At 49.1% G+C, this 27,127-nt stretch overlaps 1 long non-coding RNA gene across 1 annotated transcript; it reads right to left on the bottom strand.

The window, feature by feature from the left end:
* Positions 1-11,419: 11,419 nt before the first annotated feature.
* On the bottom strand, positions 11,420-12,824 carry LOC121135178. The gene is made up of 3 exons (XR_005872388.1): positions 12,387-12,824; positions 12,173-12,251; positions 11,420-11,590 (listed from the first exon to the last, which is right to left on the bottom strand). It is a non-coding gene; the product is annotated as an uncharacterized LOC121135178 (long non-coding RNA).
* Between the last annotated feature and the right edge of the window lie 14,303 nt (positions 12,825-27,127).

Here is a 27,127-nt window from a genome sequence, read left to right as displayed (position 1 = left end):
AACAGCTGACACTGGACTGTGGGACTTGCCAGCTCAGTAAGCAAATTATCTTTTGGTACCCAAGATTCTTGCATCCAGCCCACTCATTTATTTGTTTTTTTTTCCCCCTGAAAAATGTAACTGTTAAGTACAGGCATTATTTGTTCATTCGCTTCTAATTTCTAATGATAACCAAAGCGACATTCAATTTAGAAGCTCGTATCAAAGCGATCAAATGCCTAAGTGCCCTTGTAATTAAATTTACTTTTTATCACACTCCGCTTAATTGCACATTGACTTTCTCTCGGAATCCTTGGGGCACACTCAGAGCAAGAGGGCCTGCCTGCCCAGGGAGTGGGTAGCCCTCTGCTCCATCTGCCCCGTGACTCCCTTACTTGGCTGTTCTGGGGGCACATGGGAAGGGCGGCATTGAAGTGATGCAGGGTTTGGTATGTCCCTGGAGATACTCAAGCTTTGGGATGCCTGGATTGTCCTTAACTGAGGAGGACTATCCTGTCATGATGAGTGCTAGGCCATGCCAAAAACTCCACCGGACTCAGAGATGCTCTAGTCTCGGGGAACTCCCATCTCAGAGAGGTCTGAAGTCAGTGGCTCCCCAGGCAGCATGAAAAGCTAAGGCCCGGAGATGAAGCCGCTGTGTCTGCTGGGAAAGGAGGCTGGGCAGGTGTGCTGCAGAGTGTGTAGGCACAGTGGTACCCAGCAGAGCCAGGGCTGAGTCAGATGGTTCCTCAAGGCCAAGGAAGGACTTCACATGTCACCCTGGTAACAATGGTGGACACGGGCACATTTTAGAAGTGGTTGCTACAAAGTGAGATTCAATTGATTTTAAAGCAACTCCTTGGGGGCAATTTAGGAAGTTAAGGTGGGGAAGACCCACAGTGGGAGTTATTTCTGGCTTCTGAATGAGCTTCTTAGAGTCTCGGTGGGCAAAGTCCATCCTTGGCTAAGCGCTGAAGCTTTCTCTTGTTCTAGGCTCTCAGGCAGACAGACGGACATGACATAGGCTTAGGTCAGACATAGGACAGCTTCCTCGGCAACCTGTTCTCTGGGAGCTGACATTAACCTAGGCAGAGCTCCCACAGAAGCACATGTGGTCTCTCCTCAGTAATGCTTTTTCCACGGATGAAAACCCCATTAAGTGGTCAGAAAAGCCACATAGAAGGATCAGTGTCTCTGATAACAACCCAGCGTGGGTCATTCATCTCAGAAGTTCAGCTTCATAGGCAGTATCACCTGTCATGCTGGATGCACAGAGTTTAGAGGGAGCCTGTAAACCCAGGCTAGCCCAAGGTCAGATGGTCGGGTTTAATCAATACTCTCCTATCTCCCACCACAATTCCTGGAAAAGTCTCCCTTCATAGAATCCAACTGCAACTCCAGGCATCATGAGAGCGTCCGGCTTCCATGTGGGGCTGGGATGAAGGCAGAGTCCCCTCTCCTAAGCCAAGGAATGAGAAGGACCACTCAGAGATGCCCGTGAATTCCCAAGGCCATTCACTTTCCCTGGAGCAGAAAGGAAGGTGGCCAGAGGAGCTGGGTTGAGTATGGTGTCGAGGGACATCGGTAGCTTCTGTAGGGAAGAGGTGTTGCGCATTGTGTTTGGAGTCTTGTGTTTGGAGTGGAGAGGGGCTGGTGAGCAGGCAGTTGGAGGGCTGGATTTCTGGGAGCAGAGGGTCTATGGAACCCATGGAGATGAAGATGGCATGGGTGCAAGCAGAGGTGGTGCTGCAGGGTCAGACCAGCTCTGATCTCATAGAGGGTGCAGCCAGCTTCAACTGACTGCACCCAGAGCAGAAGGGCACCCGGATAGGGGTGTGCGGTGGAAGTGATGTTCCAGGTCTCCACACACATCACAGGCACAGCTGGCTTGATTCGTGTGTGTGTGTGTGTGTGTGTGTGTGTGTGTCCGCCAAACTAGCATCTCCACACACATCACAGGCACAGCTGGCTTGATTCGTGTGTGTGTGTGTGTGTCCACCATACTCCTTTTCCAGCAACCAGTCACATAGGTGGGGGTTTTCTGAAGCATCTCTTTGTGTGGTCTTTTTCACTGTGCTCTTCCAGCGGTCTGTGTACAGCTCTGTTGAGATTCTGTGAATCTGCTCAAGCCTGGCTTGGTGCTTCCCCAGGTGAACAGGAACAAAAACTGCTCGGGCTCAGTTTTCTCACCTGTGAAATGTAGTCAGCACTTTCTCCCATGTGTTTAATGTCAATGCAAATAGGTAAGCATGAAGGAGAGAGTTGCTACCCTTGCCTGGTTATGCTCTGATGTCCCTGCGATGGTTCTCAGACTGACAGTGCCTTTATGAACCCAAGGAGAAGGGATATAAGGATAATAAATAGGCTCACTCGTATGTAAGTAATTAGGGGCAGAACCAAGATCAGGCTTTTAACTCCAGCCATCCAACCCCTCCTATTCCCATCTGTTCATCTATGACCATCTACCCATTCATCCACCCACTCATCCACCCACCTTCCCACTCACCCATCCATTGATTCACCTACCCACATCTCCTTCCATCTATCCATCAATATATTTACCCACCCACCCATCTATCCATCCATCCACTCATCCATCCATCCATCCATCCACCCATCCACCCATCCATCCATCCATCCATCCATCCACCCATCCATCCACCCATCCATCCATCCATCCATCCATCCATCCATCCATCCATCCATCCACCCATCCACCCATCCATCCATCCATCCATCCATCCATCCATCCATCCATCCATCCACCCATCCACCCATCCATCCATCCATCCATCCATCCATCCATCCATCCATCCACCCATCCACCCATCCATCCATCCTTCCATCCATCCACCCACCCACCAACCAACCCCCTCATCCATTAATCAACCCCCTTCTGATCATCCATATATGCTCTTTCCATCTGTACTTTGCTGGACACCCACTGGTGCTGCACATCGACACAGATGATTCCTAGAGGAAGTCCAGGGTTCCCAGGCTCATGATTGTCTCGGCTCAGCGTGGGAGGGTATGGAAACAGTCACACAGCTGTGGGTAGAAAGAATACCTGGTGAGGAGGAGGGCTTCTCATTGGCATGTCCTACACATCAGGAACAGTAACTTGAAAGATGTCTGGGTGTGAACCTGGCAGTGTTGGATTCTGAATCCTGTAGAGCCTCTTCATGCCTGCCTGGGAGTTGTTGGAGCAGACTCCATCCACTCTGCAGGCATTCTGCTCCACAGCCTGCCTTTTCACAGCCTTCGGGGTGTGTGTGAGTGTGTGTGTGTGTGTGTGTGTGGTGTGTGCACATGTGTGGTGTGTATGCATGCAAGTGTGTGCATGTGCGTGTGCGTGAGTGTGCATGTGTGTGTGCACGTGTGTGGTGTGTGTGCACACATTTGTGTGCATGCATATGCGTGTGCGTGTGTGTGTAGCTATGCTTCATCTGTGGTTCCAACTCTCGCTTCCTGCTGTGTTTGTTAAATACAGGTGTTTGAGATCTTCTGATTCAAGCACCTTGTTTGTGTCTGTAGTAATGAGGATGTGGCCCTACACATCTCTGTCTTTCTAATGACATTGAGTGATAGACAGCTTCCTGAGCATGTTGCATTTGGAAATCCCCCCCATACACACACAGTATTTCATAAGTAGACCAAAAGAGCATAGTTCTAATGAAAAGAGGGGGTACACAAATCACACGTAAACTAATAGGCATCTACTCCTTTAATTTCAACAAGGAACCTGTTTCCAAGGACAGCACTGGGTCTCTCTGTGGCAACTGAATCTCGGGGTCACAGGTGAGTCTTCTGGCTAGCCTGACCTTCAGACTAATCTGTGTATTGTTCCAGAAGCCTTTCTGGATGCCCGGATGCTGGCCTGAGACCTGCATCCCTTGCAAACTCGCCCTTGCCACCGGCTGCACTGGCTTCTGCCCAGACTCTCCCTGGTGCACACACACTGCCAGCCAAGGCTGCCAGGCCTTGTCTGAGCCGCAGCAGCTGACACGCATGCTCTCTGGGATTCCTTTTGCAGATTGACATTGAGACACCCTTACAGGATGTTCTTGTCTCTAACTTATCTGACCATGCGGACAAAAGTACAGCCCAGTGAGGGGTGACTCTGGTGACTTTCCTAAACCCACACAGGCCTCTGCTGCCTCCGAGAGCCAGAGTCCTCCTCCTCCACCCTACCCTGCTGTCCTCCAGCTGGTTGGTATTTACTTGTCTGTGGCTTCCGGGTGCTTGCAGAAGAATGAAAAGGCCCAGGAGATGGAAAGAGGTAACTCTTAGCACAGACATGTGACGATGCCCACACTTGATTTTTTTAATCCTAAATAAGATCGGCTAGTTAAATAACAATGCACTGTCTAAGAAGCAGCTTCCCCAACCTTTAGTTCCCTTTGCTTGTGTTTTTAATCCAGACCTCATCTTTGGGCTTACAACTTGCTTCTACTTCTGAGAGTGTGTGTCTAGAGCTGGTCGCTTCGTCCACCAAAGTAGTTCCAACTGAGTCCATAGCTTCCATGGTGAAGCTCTGCTTCTCGTAAACCCAACTCTAGATACTGTAAACCATCTCTCTCTCTCTCTCTTTTAGCTATTTTTGTCAACTTCTGTGAATTATACAGTCCACACAGATATTGAATTTTTAAAATTTATTTTCATTTTGTGTGTATACGTGCTTTGCCTGAATGAATGTCTGTGTATCTCAGGTACTGTGGAGGCCAGAAGAGGTCACTGGATCCCCTGGAACTGGAGTTACAGACAGTTTTGGGCCACTGGGAAACAGACCCAGGTCTTCTGTAAGAGCAGTCAGTACTCTTGGCCACTGATCCATCTCTTGAGCCCCCAGATATTAGGATTTTTAAAAACATTACTTTACCTCACACTGTTTTCTCCTTACTCTACATTTAGCATAGGCATCTTACGTAATAGCCACACAGTATAAAAGTTACCCATAGCAGGGCTGGAGAAATGGCTCAGGTTTAGAGCACTGGCTGCTCTTCCAGAAGTCCTGAGTTCAATGCCCAGCATCCACAACCATTTATAATGAGATCTGGTGTCCTCTTCTGGCATGCAGACAGAGCACTGTATACATAATAAATAAATAAGTCTTTAAAAAATTACCATAGCATTGTCTGCCAGTGTGTGTCTCTGGTCTGTCTCTCAGCATGAGGACCTCTGCTGCTCACATGCAGTCTGTCCTTGAGACCTTATCTTATCTCTGAGCCCCAGGGACGTCACTCATACTGTGGCCCCTGCCTTGCCCATGAGCCTCAGCATCTTTCCAGTTCTTCTGACTCTGGTTATGGTTCATGTACCCATCAGACCATTTACTTACTTATCTACCCATCTATCCATCCATCCATTCATCCATCTATCCATCCATCCACTCATCCATCCACTCATCCATTCATCTATCCACCCACCCACTCCCCATTATCCATCTACCCACCCACCAACCCATCCACCCACCCATCCATCCATCAATCCATCCTCCCACCCCTCCACCCCTCACCCACTCCCCATCCATCCATCCATCCACCCATCCATCCATCCACTCATCCATCCATTCATCCATCCACTCATCCATTCACCTATCCATCCACCCACTCCCCATTATCCATGTACCCACCCCACCAACCCATCCATCCATCCTCCCACCCCTCCACCCCTCACCCACTCCCCATCCATCCATCCATCCATCCATCCATCCATCCATCCACCCACTTCCCATCATCCATCCACACTCTTCCAAGCTATTCATCTGTCACTCCCACTGGTGCTATACACCCCTACATTCCTGGACCTCCTGCTGTGTCCCCACATCTTCTAAGTCCAGCCACTGGTACCATCTTAGTGTGTCCCTTCCTCTTATTTTCTCCCCACTAGGCAGACTTTATGCTTCAGTACAGGGACGCTTCTAAAGAGTCGATACATTCTGCCACTGCTCAGTCAAGGGTGTTCTGAACGTTACCTGCCATGATCTTGGGATCCCTTCTCCCATCCACTCCCATTCTCACTGTATCTCTGTCCATTGGGAGGATGCCCTAGGACTCCAGACTTCGAGCTTTTGGGGGCCTCTGCTGCCCTTGCTCCAGTGTGCAGAGGACTCATTCCTTGCCTGTGGCCCACCTGGTCCCTCCTCCCCCAGCCACGACAGACTCACAGCACTTGGCTCTACACCACCTGTGACCAGACCTCAGTAAATGGTGACTGAGGCTTTTGGTAACAGTGCCTGGCACTACCAAGCTTGACACATTTTCTGCAGTGGGAAAGCTTACTCTTCTCATCATACCTGTTTACCCCCCATCTCCCATCTTCACCGCCAGAGCCGCACTAACGACCCTGGCAAAGTGGTGAGGCCTCTGATGGGGAGCCTTGTGGTCCTGACCCTGCCCAGCACCGTTCTACTGTCCAGCCAGGCGCTTACTGTAAGCCTCTCAGGGCACTCGGAATGGGCCAGGAGTGCACAGTGTTATTGACTTGCGCTGGAACTCCCGTCGGACGTATTGATCTGGAAACTAAGTGTTGGTCAGGGTAAGCGGCAGTCAATACATCACCCCACAGTGCGGCATGTTTTGTGGTTTTCTTCACATCTGAGCGCCTTCATTAGTGATTCCTGAGGCACAGTGTGTCCTTGGGAGGCCACAGTGGGAGCGATCACTCCGTGCTAAGTACTCTCAAGGTGCTGCTATGCCTTCCCCGTCTCTGTGATAAAGCCTGTGCTTGGCTGGCAGGGTGTGAGCCTTGTCTGTCTGGTGTAAAGGAAAACGAGAAGCCCCACAATTTTAATGTTCAGGAAGTACAGCTAGGGACTGCAGAGTGTCGGCACTTGCCATTCAAGGAGGAGGCCTTGAGTTCGACCCCAGAACTCATGTGAAAAAGCTGTGCGTGATGGCAAGTGCTTGTGATCTCAGCTATGGGGAGGCAGAGGCAAGCAGGTCCCTTGGGCTCACCAGCCGGCCAGTCCACTCCAGTCAGTGAGTTCCAGGTCAGCGAGACACCCTGCAGGTCAGCACTGAGGAGTAACACCTGAGGTTGACCTCTGGTCTCTCTAGATGCGCACACGTACACATGCATGTGTACCGGCAAGGGTGTGTGTGTCTGCATATATAAACACGCATGCCAAACGCATACAGAAGGCCTGATCGCAGGGGAGACACACTGGGCACAGAGAACCCGGGCGACCCAGGGTGAGTGTCTGGTTATTTCGGGATCACATTGGCTGTACGTGAGGATGTTCAGTGACACCTGTGTGTTACTAGGCTGTGACGAACTGGCATGTGAGAAGCCAGAGAGGACAGGTTCACTGAGACCGCACAGCCTGTCGGGGATGGTGGCCTTGCAGAGCTCTCCCTATCAGCTATGCTGTGTCCTGGAGCTCGCCACTGCCTTCACAGACGGCAGGTCTTGGCGATGTGCCGCAGACTCGGTTCTTCCAAGAGGACTCATGGGTGTGGAGTCCTGCTGGTCACACTGCTGTCACAGAGCCCAGTCAGCTCCAGGTGTCAGATGGGAGGGTGGCCTGACCTTCCTCACACGCCATCTTCCCAGAGCTCCACACACAGTTGCCTCGTTTCTGCACGCGCTCCATGAGTTTCGAGTCCATTCCTCAGGACGTTCAGGTTAAACCTCCTCAGTGTCTCAGACAGCAGCTGTCCCTCAGGGTCCTGCTTTAGTGAGACTGTACCTGCGGAGCATCTGAGGTCCCTTCCGGTCCTATACCAGGTACTGTTGGTATTGTCAGTGTTACTGCAGGTCTGGCTTGGACAGTCCTACAGTAACACCGGGGTCTCGTCAGAGCCCTGTCGCAGCTCTTCGTGCTGTTGACGCCTGTTCTCAAGTATTAGGGCTTAAGATCACATGTGTTTACTTTTATTTATTCATATGTGTAGGAGTGTTTTGCCTGCATGTATGTGCTCATGGCGGCCCAGAAGTGGAGTCACACATGGTTGTGATCTACTATGTGGGTGCTGGGAACTGAACCCATGTCCTCTGTGAGAGCAGCCTGTCTTCTTAACTTCTGAGCTATCTCTCCAACCTCTTCATTTAACTTTTAAAACACTATCAACATTGACTAGTAAAACCAAACAGCACAAAGAGTGAGCACGTCGTAGCCAACGTAGTCACGTGTTCTCTGTCACGCAAACAATGCCGCAGGGCCATGCCTGACCCTGTCAGGAGGCGTGGCCTGGAGCGCCGCCTCTAGGAGGATGCTCCCACCTTCTCACACCTCTGTTGTGAAGGAGGTGACTTCTGAGTGGTACCCGCCTGCTCTACCTGCTCTTCTCCATCATATCCTCTACCTCATTGTCTTATGCTGGAATCTTCCAGAACAGAGTTCACCGGGAGAGAGAAGGCTATTTCGGGAGAACTCACTTCACGCTCCGACTGAGGACACTTTTTGTGTGGTGTGTGTTGCCTGTCAGTACACACCTTAATACCTCTTCTGTCTGACAGTCTGACCGGGTGAGGTGACGGCCGCAGAGCCGTTGTCAAGAGAGAGGACATCACACTTTAGTCAATCCCACCCAATCCACCCCCTCTGGTTCCTACCCCTTACACCACCACACACCCACAACTTATGTGCACTCTGTCTGTCTGTCTGTTTCTGTCTCTCTCCCTCTCTCTCTTTTACAAACCAGCAGCGCTTCATGGAACATCTTCATGCATGCTTTGTTCTCTGTCTCTGTCTGTCTGTCTGTCTGTCTGTCTGTCTGTCTGTCTGTCTGTCTCTCTCTTTTGCAAACCAGCGGGCTTCCATGAGGCGTCTTCATGCATGCTTTGTTCTCTGTCTCTGTCTCTGTCTCTGTCTCTGTCTCTGTCTGTCTGTCTGTCTGTTTGTCTGTCTCTTTCTTTTGCAAACCAGCGGGCTTCCATGAGGCGTCTTCATGCATGCTTTGTTCTCTGTCTCTGTCTCTGTCTCTGTCTGTCTGTCTGTCTGTCTGTCTGTCTCTCTCTCTCTTTTGCAAACCAGAGGGCTTCCATGAGGCGTCTTCATGCATGCTTTGTTCTGGTGACCCCGCCCCACCTCTTCTTTTCCTCACCCCATCCCTTAGATCCCAACACTGCCCTGCCCACCGTCCTATCACGCATGTCTCCCCTGCCCCCTCTGATTACATTTCTACTTGCATCTCGGGCTCGTAGGTTCCCAAGTAGCTTCTTCATGCTACTTGGTTAGCCCTGCCCTGGTCCTCTGCACCCGCATGTCGGCAAGTCCACTGTTCTGCTCAAACTCCTCTACCTCCAGTACTCCCCCTCCCCACTGTCCTGTCGTATTTGTCCCACCACCCCTCGAATGCATCCCCCCATGGCGGTTTCCAGTTTCCCAGCTTTGACGTTTACTCCAGGTAAAACGCACAAACAATTTGAAGCTAGTACCCACATATGAGAGAAAGCGTGCCCATTTGTCCTTTGAGGCTCAGGTGACCTTGGGGTGACTATTTCTGGCTCTAGCCATTTAACCTGCAAACTTAATAGTTTCATTTTTTTTGTTTGCAGCTGAATAATATTCCTCTGTGTATCCACACTACATTTCCACTATCCATCCGTCAGCTGGACGTCTCAGCTGAGCCCGTTTTCTAGCTATAGTGAATAGATGAAGACAGCAGCAATGAATATGGATGTACAGGTGTCTCTGTGGTATAGAACCCTCTGCGTTTATGCCCAGCATATGGTATCTGGGTCATATCGTAGTTCAGTTTCTCATTTTTTTAAGACACCCCAGACCAACTTCCAAATCAACTGCACTAGTTTGCACTCCCACTGTTAGTATACAAGAGTCTTCTGACCCATACCCATGCCAGCATTTATATTCCTAATAGTAGCCGTTTTGACCGGGGTAGGGATGGTGGCAAAAAATGGAGTCGTACAGTTGTTTTAACCTGCGTTTCACAGTTGGCTGAGAATGTTGAACACTTTATTCAACTGTTTGCTAACCATTTCTATTTTTTTCTTTTGAGAATGTTCTGTTGAGCTCCATGGGTAATTTTTAAAACTGGTTCGTCAGTTTTCCTGGTGGTTAGTCTTTTAAATTCATTGGGTGTTCTAGACACGATCCTCTGTCTGATGTGCAGTTGGCAGAGGTTTTCTCCCATCTGTGGGTGGCCTCTCTGCCCGGGTGGTGATGTCGTTTATTTCCCGAGGTTCCAGTCATCTTCTGGAGCTCTTGCCCCTATCGAGGAGGTGCTGTGCCGGTGAGGTCTAGTATATCCTTTGCTTTCTCCTTTAGTGGTTCCAGGACATCGGGTTTCGGGTATGGGTCTTGTCTATTTGGAGTTTAGTTTTGTGCAAGGCGAGCAGTAAGGGTCTAGTTTCATTTTTTTTTCTGCGTGTTGAAATCCCGCCTTCCCAGCTCCGTGTATTGCAGATGTTGACTTTTCTCCGATGCATATTTGTGAAGTCTTTGTTAAAGACCAGGTATCTGTGTGAAGTTATATCCGAGTCTTCTGTTCTATCCCGCTAATCTATCTACCAGTGCCATGCTGTTCTTATTACTATGTCTCTGGAGTATAATTTGAAAACACTTATGGTGATGATTCTTGCAGTATTCATTTTATTCAGGATTGATTTAGATATCCTTGGGCTTTTCCAAAAATAGCAACAACTTCCCCAAACAGCAGAAACAACCCCCACCAAATAGCAATAATAACCCCTCAAACAAACAAACAAACAGACAGACAGACAGACAAACACCCAGTAACACATCTAATCAAGGAAACAGAAGACCTCTGCGATGAAATGGTAGGACTCTAAAGAAAGCAATTGAAGAAGACACTAGAAGATGAAAAGACATTGATCAGAAGAATCAATACTGTGAAAACAGCCATCTTACTAAAAGCAATCTACAGATTCAGTGCAATCCCGATCAAAACACCAGTACCCCTTTTTTTCACAGACGTATTTCATTTTTAAAAGATGGCACAGCCTGACGCGGCCTGAAATCTATGGAGGTAATGAGCTTGTGGGTTGCTGTTACCTGGCCCTGGGTCCTGCCTCACCTTATTCTAGGACTTTGGAATCTGGCAAGGACGGGTGTTCATTATACAGAGCCGCTGGGGTCTGGTGGCTGCTAGTCACTTCTCACAACTCTTCATTGTCTCTTTTCCAAAATTTCACCTTCAACCACCAAAACACATGTGTGAAAGCACACCCCACATGTGCTCTCTCTGGGACTGGCGGGCACCTGACTGGGCACTTGGCCTTTCTTTACGTCTGCATGTAGTTTGTATTACTGTAGACTGTGCAGAGACAGCTTCCCTCTCGGTTCTATTTATACTGTGTGTGTTCTCTGTTCTTACTGACTTTACTGTTCCAGTATTGTCTGTCCTAAGAAGCTTGTATGAATTTAGTTGATGACCCAAGTCACCATTTGAAATGCGACTTCATCCTGAAACAGCTGGACATGACGCTGTGACCCCACCTCTGGGTTGTTGTTCTGGACACTTTTATTTCAAAAGCGCTTGTTTCACTTCCCTTTTTCCTTTGAGAGCCTGTGAGGTCTTTAGGACACGCTCCTGTAATCAACGAGACAGTGGGCTCTTTGGGTCCTGTGAGCGCCAGTTGCGATGGAGAGTGCTCGGCAGGCGCTCAGAGTCGGCATCTCACTCCTCTGCAAAGATGGCAAAAGAAGGGCATTACCAACAAGACAGTGATGGGATGGGGTTTACAGCGAGCCCCAGAGCAGGGCCAAGAGCCAGGATGGAGCGTGCCTTTCTGGTTCTGTTGCCTTCACTTCACTTCCATGTAGACATGGAGGTGTCCTTGGCACGTGGGCATCCGAGGACACAATAGAGTGGCTGCAGAAAGAACCCCGGGGCTAAAGGCAGGGGCGTAGTACCCACGGTGCCCGTCTCTACTGTCCTCCCTGATGCTGGGAGTCCGGGCTCCCTCTTGGTAGCTGTGGTCCCCGAGGGCCTCCCTAAGTGTCTAGGGCTACACGAGGTGGCGCTATGCAAGGAGAAGCCCATATTTCCCCCTACATTTTTGCTTATGTCAGAGTGGCAAACGCAAGGTTTAAAAAAGGTGGAGGTAGGAGTTTGGTGAAATCTGAAGGACTTAGGCTGGCTCCTAGCTTCCTGCACTTCTAAAGACCAGCCAGGCTTTTCAGGCAGAGAAGGGGGACAGCTGTATGTGGACGACAAGACTAACAGTGAACCAGCTTGGCCAAAAGCCTGGACCGGGGCATGCTTACGCTGGGTGGCAGTGGACGGTGCTGAGTAGAGGAGAATGAGTCAGAGAGACGGATGTCTCAGGTGAGGAGTTCCGACAACCTGTGGGCAAGGACCACCCGAGACACCAAGGAGATTAAAGCTCACTGTTGCTGAGATCAAAGCCCATACTCAGCAACAGCACCTCCTTGAGGGCAATCTGCTGCTATGGAACAAAGCCAGGATGAGGGACCTTACCAGAGGGTGTGTGCTTGCATGGGGTAAACTGGGCTTGGCCGTATTTTCCACCTGGAATCCACAGGTGATAACCTGGACGCTGGCAGAGGGGATTCAGTTTTGCTGAGAGTTTATGAGCTCTCCACACTTTCCCTGAACTGTCCTCCAGGTTCTGGGAGCTTGTTGGATCTCCAACGACTCATGCGTGTGACTTGGTAGCCATTGATTATGGGCCAAGTGTGCAAGCCTCAGGAGAGCAGCACTGTGCATGGTCGGGTCACTCATGCTGGGCCCAGGGTGTCCGCTGCAGAGCACTGGACATCTAGGGACAGATACCACCAACAAATTAACCATCTGCAGGGCAAATCAATCCCATAGGCTTTATCTACAGTAGGGTACACATGTCCCTTAGGGGATTCTGTAGAGAATGGTGGGCATTGTTACATGGTAGGCATGGTTACATGGTAGGCATGGTTACATGGTAGGCATGGTTACATGGTAGGCATCTTCCATACTGACTACTGCAGCTTGATCATGCGATGGTGAATATCCAGAGGTCCCAAGAGACTGAGGGAGAGCTATGCAGCTGAGATGGAGGTGACAAGCTGACTCTGGCTTTCCCATCACCCATGCTTCAATATATTGCTTCTTTTGGTGTGTTTGCTTCCCTTATTCATGACCAATATATTTAAAAGGACACATAGAGTCCCTCGGTATGGAAGCTTCATCATGGGAATGGACACGCGTAAGACGATCTTCATGCTTAGGAAGAGTGCATGGAAGGAGATGTGCAAATGTGGATTGGAGTATTTGTAAAAGCATACACAGAAGTAAGCACACAAGTGTGTACAGGGGTTTGCACAGAAGAGGACTTGAGGGTTTGTGGTTAGTGTGCATTATATATGCCTGTATGAAAACGTCCAGGTGCGACAAAAATTAAAAGAGAAAAAAGTGTGTACAATGAGCTGTCAATGTGTACGTAGTCTGTACTCAGGTGGTTTAAGTACAGTGTGCACACATATGTATGTGCACGCATGCATGTAGCCTATATTGTGTGGGCATGCATGTTTCTCTTGCTGTGACTGCCTGGCGCTGAAACTGTTCCAATAGTACCATGGCTGTGGGTGGTGATTCCTTCCATGGGTGAGAACTCCACGGAGGGCCCCACAGCAGCTTTTTCCTGTAGTTTGAACCGCCAGTCCCTAGCCTCAGCAGCTGTGTAAGTACTTGCGCCTACACTATTGGTAGGGCCATCAAAAATCTTCCTAGCCTCGGTTCCTCAGGGATAAGTAACCTTTTGTTTACTTTCTGTTTGCCATCCGAGGCTCTTGAGCTCCTCCCCTCCAGCTTCCTTCCTGGGGTAAATGTTTCAATTTGGAGGAATGTTGCAACTGGGAGAAACATGGAACACAATAGCCTAATCTAGACAATCCGGTGACCCAAGGTCCTCTTAGTTTGACGGTCGCCATAACCCATCACAGCTCCCTACTGTGCCCAAGATTAGGAAAGATGTACTTGAAGGTCCTGAGACGTTCTGGCCCGCCATGACCCAGGTATAAGGCCTTTGGGGATTGGTGGTGACTGAGACCCACACAGATGGTGTCATGGGGGACTTGATGGTGTCATGGGGGACTTGATGCTAGCTGGAGGGAGTGGAACAGGGGAGATCAGGTTCACTTAGGGTCACGCTGGGGTGCGAACAGACTCCATGCATCTCCAGTGAGGCTCCATCTCAGTGACAGTGTACTCAAGGACACGGGGGTCATTTTTCACAATGTTGTCTAAGATTTCTTCTTGCTTTGGGGCTTTGAAGACATTCTCTGTTTCCTAACCCACAGTTTGGGAGCTGTTTCAGGAGATCAGCTGTCCTCCTGAGTCTTCAGAATTAGTCTCAAAAGTGGCATCTAACTTCCTTGGAAAAGTGCACTCTCCAGAAATAGCAAATTTGGCAGGAAAGCTGGGGAAGGTCCCACGATTACATGAAAACTAGTATTCATTTTACACAGAGTGTCAAGTTGGTCTTTAAATAGCAGCCTCATAGGCACGAGCCATTTTATTATCCATTAAGTCATTCAGCATCCACGATCCAGGATTTCAGGTTATTTTCCCCAGAGGAGTTGCTGATATGCAGTATTCTTGCAAAAAAATAGAGGGTGGTGAGAGGAGAAAGAGAAATTGTTGCAAAGAGAGTATCCTGCAAGCAATCTCTTATTGCATTTGCTTGATAATTTAGGTGAAATGCAGACATCAAATTTGAGACAAGTAAAAACGGAAGTCTTTAGAAAGCTCCAGGAACTCAGGAATGTTTGCTGTAGTTCTGCTAGAGTTTTCTTTTTGTTTTGATGCCAATCTTGGTTCTGTCTGTGGCAATTTCAGATACAAGTCCTTCATTATGCCCCCATTCTGAGTGGGACACCATGTTAGGCTCAGGACAGAAAAACTATGCTGTCTCCACTGTGGGCTGGAGCCCTTGTATGGCTGAGAGATTGGTATTCCTGTGGAAGGTCACTTGGAGGTTCCAGAACGGACAGAGCACAAGGGTCACTCTATGTCTGCTGCGGGAGTCTCTTGCTGCTGTCATTTCTGAGCTGGGACTCCTTTAGATATCCTAAAGGCAGTACAGAAAATATCAAGTCAGGCTTTATAGACGTTTTATTTTTTGGTTCAGGGTCAAGTGTTTATCAAATTCTCTAAAAAATTAGTGGCCACCAGAGATGGGGAGGTAGCTGGGTGGTGGTGGTGTAAGCCTTTAATCCCAGAACTTGAGAAGCAGAGGCAGGTGGATCTCTGTAAGTTCGAGGCCAGCCTGGTCTCCAAAGCTACACAGAGAAACCCTGTCTCGAAAAATTATGAAACAAAAAACCAGACAAACAAAACCAGAAGTGGGGGAGGTGACAGTCCCCTCTCAGATCCCCATGAGGTTAGAGTGGAAAACTGGAGGTCACCACAACAGATGCTGACAGGATTTGCTGTTACATGAGAAAGGGAGACTGTAAATGAAGCACTCAACTCACCCATGCAGAGACGGCAACAGGCAGCAAGCTCCCTCCACCCACGGTTCAGAGTTAGGCTTTGGTAGCAGCAGACGCCATCACACCTCATACCCTTGGCTTCTGGCCATGGTCCTGAAGAGACAAGATGGATAGGAAGAGTTCTGGTGTGCCCTTTGAGAGCATGGCCATGTAGCTCGGATGGTGTTGGAAAAGGCTGCTTCCATCTGTGGTTCATGTGTCCTCTCCCTCTGAATCATCTCTCCTTTGCCTGACCCTTCCAATCTGGACTACAGTGACTTCTCTGTAATTTTCTCTGGCCACCCAGGGATTCTAAAAGCAAAAGCTCTTGCTCAGGTTTTATTATTTCCCAACCCCTTGGGGCATGGAGAGGTGTTTCATATGGTTTAACCAGAGAAGGACAGGCTGACCATAGGTCCTGGAACTCATTGGTTAATGAGAAGTTACCAGTCCTTTATAAGTTTACTTGATTCCAGTGAGATCCAGTCAGCCAAGATGGCAGCCAGTGACTGGGTTTATGTTGTTCTGTATACACTTAATCTAAGTGAGGTGATAGACACAGCTGTGGAGTTGGAGTCAGTAGCATCGTCAGTGGCTTGAGGGGTCTGGAGACTCAAGTCACCTATGAGCCTGACTTCAGTGAGACGAAGCAGGGGGAGCCTTATTCTGCATTGTCTTTGGGAGATAAGAAGGTAAAAAGATTCATTTTCTATCTCTCTGGTTCTCCCTGTCTGGGGGGGGGTTCAGGTCACACCTAAGTTTTTTTTCTACATAAGAGTTTCTAGAGGATGAGGCAGAACAGGACTTAGGACATATCTAATTGCATGTGGGCTGGTGGCTGTAGTTCTGTGTCCTGTGTCTGTAGGTAGCCCATCCTTCAATATGCATGGGCAGGACACAGAGTAAGGCGGTGGTGCCCTCTGTGAAGGCTAGGGACAGAAGTGCCCAGGTGGGGAACGGGAATGTTGCAAGATGTCAACGATACTGGAGTTGACTTTACTAAATGAATAGAATATAATTAGATGAGTGTGGTGGTTTGAATGAGAATAGTCCCCGTTGGTTCATGTATTTGAATACTTGGTCCCCTGTATCAGTCAGAATCTTCTAGAGGAATAGAATTGAATGTGTGTGTGTGTGTGTGTGTGTGTGTGTCTGTTTGTCTCTCACACACATATGTGTATATATACCATATATATGTATATATACATACATATACCATATCCCTCATGTATATGAGATTTACTAGAGTGGCTTACAGGCTATAGTCTGCAAAGTAAAACAATGGCTGTCTCCTGACAGAAAGGCCAATGGTCTGGTAGTGTATCAGTTCACAAGGCTGGATGTCCCAGCAGTCCCCATCATGTTGGAGTCCCAGAGAAGTCTGAGAAAAACGCCAATTTTCAGGCTCCATTAGAACCTCCAAGAAGTACTTTCTAACAACAGTGAAGGAAAGCCTCAGGAACGGTGCTGACAAACTTGCCAGCAGGACTTAAGGCAAACAGGCAAAAAGTGAAAGCTTACTTCATCCATGTCCTTTTAGGGAGGTTGCCACTGGAAGGCATGACCTAGAATTTGGGTGTGTCTTCTCACCTCAATGGGCCAATCAGGCCAATCCATTATAGGTGTGCAGTTTCTTGGGTTTTAGTTGATTCTAGATGTAGCCAAGTTGGCAACAAAGATTAGCTATCACATTCCCAGTTGGTGGAACTGTTTGGTAAGGATTAGGAGGTGTGGTCTTGTTGGAGGAGGTATGTCACTGGGAGTGGGCTTGGAGGCTGTGTTCTCTTTCTTTCTCGTGGTTGTGGGTCAAGATATGAACTTCCTGGTGTGGCTTTACTCCACTATCATTGATTCTAATCGTCTTAAACCATAAGCAAACTACTTTCTTTTGTAACTTGACATGGTCATGGTGTTTTCCATAGCAATAGAAAAGTAGCTAAGATAATGAAGAAATGGAAATATGTAGTGACAGAACAAGTTATTAAATGAGTGTTTCCTATATTAAATGAGGGTTTATTATAAGAAAACATTAGGTGCAATGAAGGCATGAAGCTGATACTGGAAATTAGGTTCCTGCCAGCCTGGACTCAGACTTGCTCCACAATGTGGAACTGGGAACCTCAGGCCACTGTCCCTCTCTGAGCATGACAGTTGACTAATAGAAGTGATGTTGTAGACTTGTTATCCAAGATTCGGCTCATAACCCCGAACCTGATAAAGCATGTGAGTCATTCTGTAGCCATTTATTATTTAAGGAGAGAGAAAAGCAGTGCTTCTTAGTACACTTGGAGTGTGACAACTCAACACCATGAAAAAATTACATATTTCCAACCCCAGCCAGTGCTTTTGTGAACATAGCCAACACCATTGTGGTAGAAGTCACAGGGGTCCCTCTTATGAGTGTACCACACAGATTGTCCACTACCCTGCTGTCTAATTGTGTCCCAGGGCCTCCAGTCATTGGTATGGAACCAAGAAAAAAGGGAGTAAATGCCCTTTGAATTGGGAAAATGGTTATTGGATTGTTATTATTGGATTAAGAGAACCCCACAGTTACATGAAGTACAGTCAGAGCAATGAGCTGGGCTGGACTGGCTAGTTACAAAGGAGACATTCAGTGATGGGTACCATATGATCTGCACCACAGTGGCTGGGGAGCATGCTCTGCAGCATTGGTGGTCACAGTTTCCTGGGGAGTGTGTTTCAGCAGCATTGGTGGTCATAGTTTCCTATGGAGCATGCTTCTGCAGCATTGGTGGCCACAGTTTTCTGGGGAGCATGCTTCTGTAGCAATGGTGGGCGACAGTTTCCTGGGGAGTGTGTTTCTACAGCATTGGTGGATGGCAGTTTTCTGGGGAGCATGCTTCAGCAGAATTTGTAGTCACAGTTTTCTGGGGAGCATGCTTCTGCAGCATTGGTAGTCACAGTTTCCTGGGTGCTATTTGAAGAGGAACCATGTGGGACTCGAACAGAGACTGCTGTGGGACAAGAAAAATCACAAGAACGGGGGATTCACAGCCTGCCACAGAGGGAAGAACACAGTACCATGATGATGTCACCCACATCATGTAGCCATTTTTAGGAGGCTCATATCCTTCCTGTAACAATGCAGTTTTCCTTGAGTTGTGATAAAATGATAATAAAAAATTCTTTGTTGCAAACCAGCAACACAATGTGAAGAAACATAAAAACCCAGTAAATTTCTTCAGCAGTAGAGTAAAACATATGATACAGCTTTTCTGTGTATTCTAGGAGACGTGAACAAGTATCCACTTACCCCAAATGGGGACCAATGACAGAGCAAAGTAAGGATACAGCCAAGGTCCAAAGATTTTAACTGGGGCCACTTATAGGAGTATTGGTGAAGGATAACTTAGAGGAGCAGAAATGACTCAAAGGCAGCTGTATCACCAAAGCCCATCCCAGCATAGGTGACCTGGAGCACACTGCATAACTTGCAGGTAGCTTGACAGGTTGCAGAGTGAAGGGACCAGACCCTCATCTAGCCCCCTGCTTTGGCAGCCTTGACAGGCTGAAGAAAAGACCCAGCAAGAGGTAGGCCTCTGACTCAGCAACACGTGCAGAGTTCCTGACCTTCCCGACCTTCCAGTCACTAGGAAGCCAGATGCCCTCCATGTGGCAAAGAACCAATCAGAAGGTAGCTGATGGGCTCTGGATGTGCTTTCTGGCAACAATGGAATGCAGAGCATAGCAACCACTGTGGGAGGACCTCTGAGCATAGTCACCATTCCTGACAAATCAACTCAGGACAGGTCGCCCAAGCCTAGAAGTGCACCAATCCTGAGACTGTTGCAGACCCCCGACACTCCTCTTGCTTTACCCCAATAAATTCCCTGCCTCACAGTCCCTCCAGGTCCTTCTCGCTCCACCCACTGTGTTGAATGGATGGAGGACCCGAGTCAATACAGTTAAGTCATCAATTAATTAAAGACTCTTTGCTTTTGCATCAGATGGGGTCTCTTGGTGATTTTGGGGTTCAGAATTTGGACACAACAGAGAGCATCTCTTTTGGGCAGCTCAGTGGGTCTGAGCCTCATTCCAGGCAGCTTGGTTGGTCTCTGATTGGTCAGCTTGGCTAGTCTGAGCCACTTCCGGAGCTCCAATTGTCTGCAAGTGCCTTTTAGTAGTCCTTCCTGTTTGTATAAGTGTGAGGGGAGAGAGAGCTAGTGAATCAGGTCAGTTTCAGGAACTTCCTGAAATTGAGTTGTTTACTTCCTGAGTTTTAATGAACTTTGCCACAGGATGGAATATCGTGCGCACACGCACGTGTGTCCACACACACACACACACACACACACACACCACACCCTAGAATATCATGTGTTTTAAATAGCTTCCCTCCAAGATGGGATGTTTTATTTGGTAAAATCTGTCACACAACAAGCTGTAGTGAAGAGCAAAGAGAGGATGTGTCAACCGGCTGAACAAAGCTGGAGTGGAGCCACAGATACCCTTATCTGAGAGGAAAAGGGTAATTCAACACCAATTGGATGCACATTCACTACCAAATCCCACAGATCATATATAAATTCTAGTTACAGTAGACTAAAAAAAGTAAGTGTAAGAATTAAACTGTACAGTAAGAGAAAATCATAAACACTGGTGGGTTTTTATGACAGAGACTTCTTTTAGAAAGCACTAAACAGGGCAAACATAAATGTTCGGGCTGGGATGGGACTGGGGAGAGGTAGGGCTGGGAGGGGTGGGGCTGGGCTGGCTGGGGCTAGGGAGTGGTGGGACTGGGCTTGAGTGGGGCTGTGACTGTGGCTGTGGCTTATCTCATGAATGTTTGCACGTGTGACTCCATCTCTGAAAGGCCAAGATCATGCTGTTAGACACCCCCACCCAGCACTACTGGAAACAATGGTAAATAGGAATGAAAAAAAAAAAAAGTAAAAATCCCAAAGCCGTGTTAATCAGGGGAAATGCATCAAGTGCTACACGGCTCAGTCACCAGGATCAGGAAGACCACACCACGGTGTGAGGAAAGTGTGAACAGTAAATACCCACACATGCACAGCAGCCGGCAGCAGAGCAGACCAGGCTCCGTGACTTCTGGAGTAGCCTAGTCATACCAGTCTCCATCTCTCCTTCCTCCTCTATCAGTTATCACACACACACACACACACGCACACACACACATCTACACACACACATGCACATCTACACACGCACACACACACATATACACACACAGAGACAGAGAGACACAGAGAGAGACACAGAGATAGAGACAGACAGACAGACACACAGACACAGACAGAAAGAGGCAGAAAGTACATGCAACTTGTGTTGGGGGGTCATGGGAATTTAGTTTGTATTTTCTAGATCTTTCTATTTTTTATCAAAATTATATTTCTTGTATATGCCAGCAGGAAAATGACTGCTGAGAAGCTACAGGTACCTTCGATGGTGGTGCAAGTCAAGGCAGGCGTGGCCCAGGTGTGGCCCAGGCGTGACCTAGGAGTGGCCCAGGTGTGGCCTAGGCGTGGCCCTCCCCTTTGTCCTTTCTCAGTTCTTTTCAGGCATCTCAGTATAACAGACACATGTAGGCCAAATGAGGCCTAGCTGGCCTAAGAGCTGTGGGGTCTTCGGGGAGGGGTTTAGAGGGTGATGGGAAGCCCATGGCAACCTGGGGACAGGAGTGTCAGCACATGTATCGTACACTTTCCTGTTGCTGTGATAAGACGCCATCACTGAAAGCAGCTTATAGAAGGTTTATTTGGGCTTACAGTCCAGAGGGTTGGAGTCCATGACGATAGAGCAAGAGCCCGTCCGTAGGAGCAGGAGGCACACACATTGACCCTCAAGCACAAAGCAGAGTGCAAACTTGAAGGGGAGGGAGTCTTTTAACTCTCAAAGTCCACTTCCGGTGACCTCCTTCCTCCAGCAGGGGCACACTTCATAGGCCTCCTCAGACAGCACCACCTACTGGATTCTATGTATTCCAATGCCGGAGACTATGGGGGACATCTCATTTAAACCAGCACAGCACTGGTGTTCAATTCTAGGACGGTCACCACGCAGAAGGCTTGGAACCTTTGTGGCTCCTGCCCATGGCTTGTCCCGGAAGTCTGTGGGAAGCTGCTGTGTGGTGCGGGCACTGGAGATGGCCTTCTTAGGCTTCCGTCAGGGTTGCTTGAACACTGCTTCTGTCCTGACAGAAAGCAGCTCTGCTGTGGACCTCAGCTCCTGAAGCCTGTGGTTGTGGCTCCTCAAGTTACCATGTGCGCGGTGGGCATGTAGAAATGCTACACGCAGCCTCTTGCCTTCTAGGTGTGCTTCGTACTGTTTAAGGAATGGCTGTCACCCCCACACTGCCGGGGGAGGGGCCGGGAACCACGCCCACCTGCCTTCGTGCTGCGAGCCCAACAGCCAGTTTTTCATCCCTCTCCTGTGTGCTAACTGTGGAGGAGGGACGCCCTACACAGCGGGTTTGTTTGAAATGTTTTTAAGTAAACCGACGGGTGCACAGGAGCAGGAAGAGGCACACACTCGTGCACATGCGCGCACAGGCCAGAGGTCGGTGCAGGAGTCTCCCCTTCCCGCCCTCACCCGACTCTCACACCCCCTATACCTCAGACATATACTAAATAAACGTAAAAACTCTCTTTCTAAAGCAAAACTCCAAGAGGCCTTTCTGTCTGCAGCAGCCTTGCGTGGCGTCAGCCGTCTCCTCAGAGCTTCCGGAATGAATGGAGGATCCCTTTAGAAGTGACAGCCCAGAGCGCGAGGATGATAAACGGCTCCGGCCTTGATAATTTTTATTAAGCACTAAATGTCACATTTAACCTGCATTACGGAAAGCAATTACCCATGTATCAACAGTCAAGCAGCGCAGAGTGCGGGGCCCGCAGAAGCACGCACGGCTCCATCTGGGAATAAGGATTTTCAATTAGGAGGCAAATAGCTGTGGAGGGGCGCGGTCTTCCAGTGGCTCCCAGAGGAGGTCCCTCGGTGGAGTCTTCACACACGCGCCAGCGTGGCGGTGTCAGCCGACCGTCCCCAGCCATCTGCTGCCAGAGCAGCCGCACTTTATCAAATCTCAATATTTACAGACACTGATCAGCTCGTGGGGCCAGGATGGCTCCCTGCCAGGGAGTTCTGGGAAATTCATTTTAAGGTGTGTTTCAGTAGGCTAATTAATTTACAAGCACCTGTTTCATGGCTGGGAGCTGTTAGTGCCACAGATGAGCACAGCCAGGAGAGACTTTATCCCGGAAATAGATTTCAATTGATTTTAATTTGCTGATGGCACAGTTGTAGGTTTAATGGGAGTGAAGCCTGGAGCCCCCGGGCTTTCCTTCCTCTTTTTGGAGTGGGTCTCCCTGGGGGCATGTGGCTCGACTCTGCCATTGCTGGGAAGGGCGGCCTCAGTCGGCTACGGCTGTGACGGGCACCTGTGGCCAAAGAGCTTGGGGAAGTGGTATTGACTGAGTCCAGGGGGATGTTGGTGTGGCACTGCCAGTTAGCATAGATGGATATCTTGGGAAATTTGGGAAATTTCAGACACACAAGTGATCTTCAGCAACAGCGCCCCCACAGGGCCGTCTGACGCTGTTCTGTGTGTCACATGCTTGATGGCTATTTGGTCAGGCCTCCTAGAAGTCACCTGCAGGAGGCCTGTGGCGTGTTCCAGTGTGGTGACTTGCTACAGAGATGCAAGCTCTGTTCCCTGTTGGCTCCCGGCGAGGACATTACTGTGGGTCAATAGAGTCTCACGTGCTTACGGCCAAGGGGACACAGCGCCCAAGCTCTCCCCCGAGACTCTCTGCACCCAGATGTACTCCTCGTTCACCAGCCACGGTGTCTCTTTGGCCCATTCCAGCATCTTTGTGGGTGAGGGGTTTGGGCACCTCTCCTTGTCTGGGAGACCTCGGGATAGATACACGGTTATATTAGTTGTGCACAGACCCTGGAAAAAAGAACAAGAGAAGGGAACGCGCACCTCAGATCCGCACGCTATGTGGTTACCGATTTGCCCAAAGCCAGCACAGCCCATTAAAGTTTTACAAGTTGAAGAGAATGTGTGTGACTTGTCAGTAGCACCCTGAAGAGGAAACACCAAAAAGTTGGAAAGGGTATATTGGGTGGTATGGGTTTGGTTTGCCATTCCTAGCAAGGAGTGGTTGCCTATGGCAACAGTCAAATACCCCCTTCTTCCTGCGGGCGTGGAGACACAGGGCACCATGGAGAGGAGCTGGAGGGCTGCCCAAGTGTCCTCAGTGTGGGCGTGGCTTGGTTGGAAGTGCCAGTGACTTCTGTAGTACTGGGTGTGTGTGTGGGTGTCCGTCCCATTGCCCCTCCCTTCACTCCTCTTCCCTCTCTCCTTCCCATGCCTTTCCTCTCCATTTGTTTGTCTGTGTGTTCTGGGGCCATGCTGACCTAGAACTCTGGCAACTTTCCTGCCTCGGTCCTGCAAGTCCTGGGGTTACCATCTTGTGTCTTTAACACGCAGCTCTATGTCCCTTATCTTAAAGCCGTTCTCTAAAAGACATACATGACATTTGGCGTCCCGGGGTAGCCAATGCCTCATGAGAACCCACAGGACAGTGGTCCCTTCAGTGCTAACGCCAGGGGCAAGCTCTACTTCTCTCGGTGACAGGCTGGTGTTTCCAATGTGGACGGCGTTCCGAGTGAGAGTCATGTGTTCCCTGTGCCACTGGATGGTGCCTATTTTGACTTCAGTGTTCGTTACTGTTGAATTCTCCACAGCGAGGTTCAGCAATACTGGAGGGTAGACACTCAGTCAGTATTTCTCAAATAAATGTTAAAAACACATCTTCTGAAACATGCTTGAAAAAATGAGCAGTGGAATGTAAAAAATAAATTAGTAAAAAAAAGATAATGAAAAAAGAAAAAAGAAACAATAAGCAGACCGTTGAGCTAATTAGGAGGCAGGGAATATCGACATAGGACAGGACAAGGATTTGGCTGGAGTGGAGATACAGAGGAGGTTGAGTCAGGCCTGGCCCCAAGGCGCATTGCACAGTGATGGATGGATCCTCCCCTCTTCCCTTGCCTTCTTACCCCCCCTTCCCTTTCTAAATATGTACACAGGAAATGAGCGTGTGTGAGCCACTACTTACGTGAATATGTACACAGGATGAGTGTGTGCGAGCCTCTACTTACGTAAATATGTACACAGGATGAGTGTGTGTGAACCAATACTAACGTGAATGTGCAGGCAGATTCTCCTGTGTCTTCGCTGTGAAGCTGTTAGAGATGATGTTGGTTGGTGGGTGTGAGAACAAAAATATTGATTTCTCTCATAAGTCAATAAATGTCCTAAGGAAGGAGCCTGGATTGCAGATGAGGGTGAGAACAGGCCACCACCCTGGGTGGAGAGCCTCAGAGTCAAGACATTACATTCTGTAACAGTTCATGGAGAGTGGAGTCGCTCTGTGGACAGGCCCCTAAGGACGGCTTGGAGGACGTGAAAGATGGGTCAGTTGACACCCAGCTTACCAAGGAGCGTCCCATATCCACTCAGTGAAAGTGTTCCTCCGTGGGAGGCTCCCCCCTCCTGAGCGGTGGTCACTGCTCTAGCATCTTCTCTCCCTGATCCTGTGTTAACTGATGCACCCTGAGGGTGGACCCATGGGAGAGCAATGGAGAGCCTATAGAGGCTATCACAGTCAGAGCGCCTGCGGTAGCAGAACACCAGCAGGAACGCCACCACAATGCCACAGGCAGGTTGCTGCCGTAATGCCAGACAGGCAGCATATTGGTGTCTATCTTTATCTTTTGGGTCCATGAGGTGGGAGTCCTCCATCAGACCAGCTCCGGGATTCTCTGGCTCTCTGGTGTCTCCTCCTATGAGCACACAGGTCTCAGCTGGGTGTGTGTGTGGGGGGGGTCACTGATCTTTAAGATAGGTGTCGTTACATGTAAGTGAATTACTTCCAGCAACCTCAGAAAATGCCACATCTGGAGACACTCCTAGGTGAGCCGGCAGCCGCAAGCCTGTAGGCTGTGTGAACTCTCCCTTCTGAGCCAGATGAAGGTTGGTGAAGGGCTCTGTCATGATGCTGTTTTACAGTGTGTCCAGTCCCTGTTCTAGCAGTATGGAATCATGGGATACACACATTTCACTGTGCATGATGGGTGCTTCCTGCCTTCATCTTGATTGGATCAAGACACCCTTGGTTATCGATGAGACACACCTTTCTGTGTCCTGTGACCTTTCTTGGTGTTGGAACACAATTCTATGAGCTAGGATTGCATTGAGTACAAAGTGTGTGTGTGTGTGTGTTTGTGTGTGTGTGTGTGTCAGGGGGTAAAGCCCAGTGCTCTCTCTCTGCTCCTGGATGGTCAAGGGTGAACAAGGCTGCTGCTGCCTTCAGCCGTTCTTTCCACCCTGATGTTCCAACCGTGATGAGTTATACTCTCACAGCGTGGGCCGAAACGAGTCCTTTCTCCCCCAAGTTGTCCTTGTCAGGCATTGGATTATGAGGACAAAGGTAAGCAATTGAGTTCTTCAAGGACAGGGGACCCCAAAATAGGAGCTAGGAAGTGTTCGTGTGGGGCTGGGGAAACGGCTCAGTAGGTGAGACATGCGCTCTGCAAGCATGGACACCAAATTCTGACTCCCAGCACCCATATAAAAGCCAGCTGGGTGTGGTGGTGCAACCTGCACCCCAGCACTGGGGAGGGGATGGGGCGGGAAGGCTCGCTGACCAGCTAGCCTCGCTGCGTCAGTGAGCTCCAGTTTCAGTAAGAGGCCTTGTCTCAAAAGAATGTGATGGGAGAGTGATTGTGGCCTCCATATTCATACATGCATACATACATGCATACATACATACACAGAGAAGCAGCTGAAGAAAACATCTGATGTTGATACATGATTACATAAGTGCATGTACACAGGCACACACATGCATGTACATGCATGCACACACATGCATGTACATGAATGCACACACATTGTATACACACACATGTACATACATGCGTGTACATACTCACATACACACATGCATACACACATATACACATAGAGATACACACATGCACATGCAGACATACACACATGCACACACATATACACATGCATGTATATACACACATGCACACACACACAAACATGCACACACACCACACACACACCAATTCCCCTGTGGTTTACTGTGAGACAGAGAACCAGTGTTGGCTCTGGACAGGAGCAGGGCCAGGTCTAGAATATGAGTGACTGGCACTTCTATAATGTGTGTATGCCCAGGGCTAGTGTCACATCCTTTTATGGATAAACTGTAAGTGAACCTCCATCTGATCTGAGTGTCCCAGAATGATAAGAATTCAGAAACCATGGCCCTTCCTGGGACACATCACACTCTTCACACGGATCTTGTCCAGGCAGCGTGTGAGCATGCCTGGGAGCCTGGGAGCCCCTGTGCTTATGGGGAGACCTAGATTTCCATCTTCAGAAAGGCCTGGGGCTCACCAGACGGGGCTCATTAATCTAAGACAGTTGAGTTTGCCTGCTCCAGGGCTCACAATTCAATTACGGAGGGAGATAATCTTCCCTGGGGTGGCTCATTGAGGCTGTGGTTTTTAATTAATTCTGTGCATGTGGGGATGCTGCGGAATGCATAGGGCTGTCGCCTCCGTGGTCTTGTTGGTGGACTCTGCCCGGGTGCGTGCCTGGAGAAACACGCCCCAGACAGGCTGGGCCATACTAGCTCTCTGCCGTGGGGCAGGCTGGTTGAACATGGGCGGAACCAGTGGTGA

The sequence above is a fragment of the Mesocricetus auratus genome, unplaced genomic scaffold (assembly GCF_017639785.1).
Source record: "Mesocricetus auratus isolate SY011 unplaced genomic scaffold, BCM_Maur_2.0 Super-Scaffold_100031, whole genome shotgun sequence".
NCBI classification, from domain to species: Eukaryota; Metazoa; Chordata; class Mammalia; order Rodentia; family Cricetidae; genus Mesocricetus; species Mesocricetus auratus.
The sequence above is the reverse complement of the archived record's forward strand: the minus strand, read 5'-3'. Positions and strand labels throughout refer to the sequence as shown.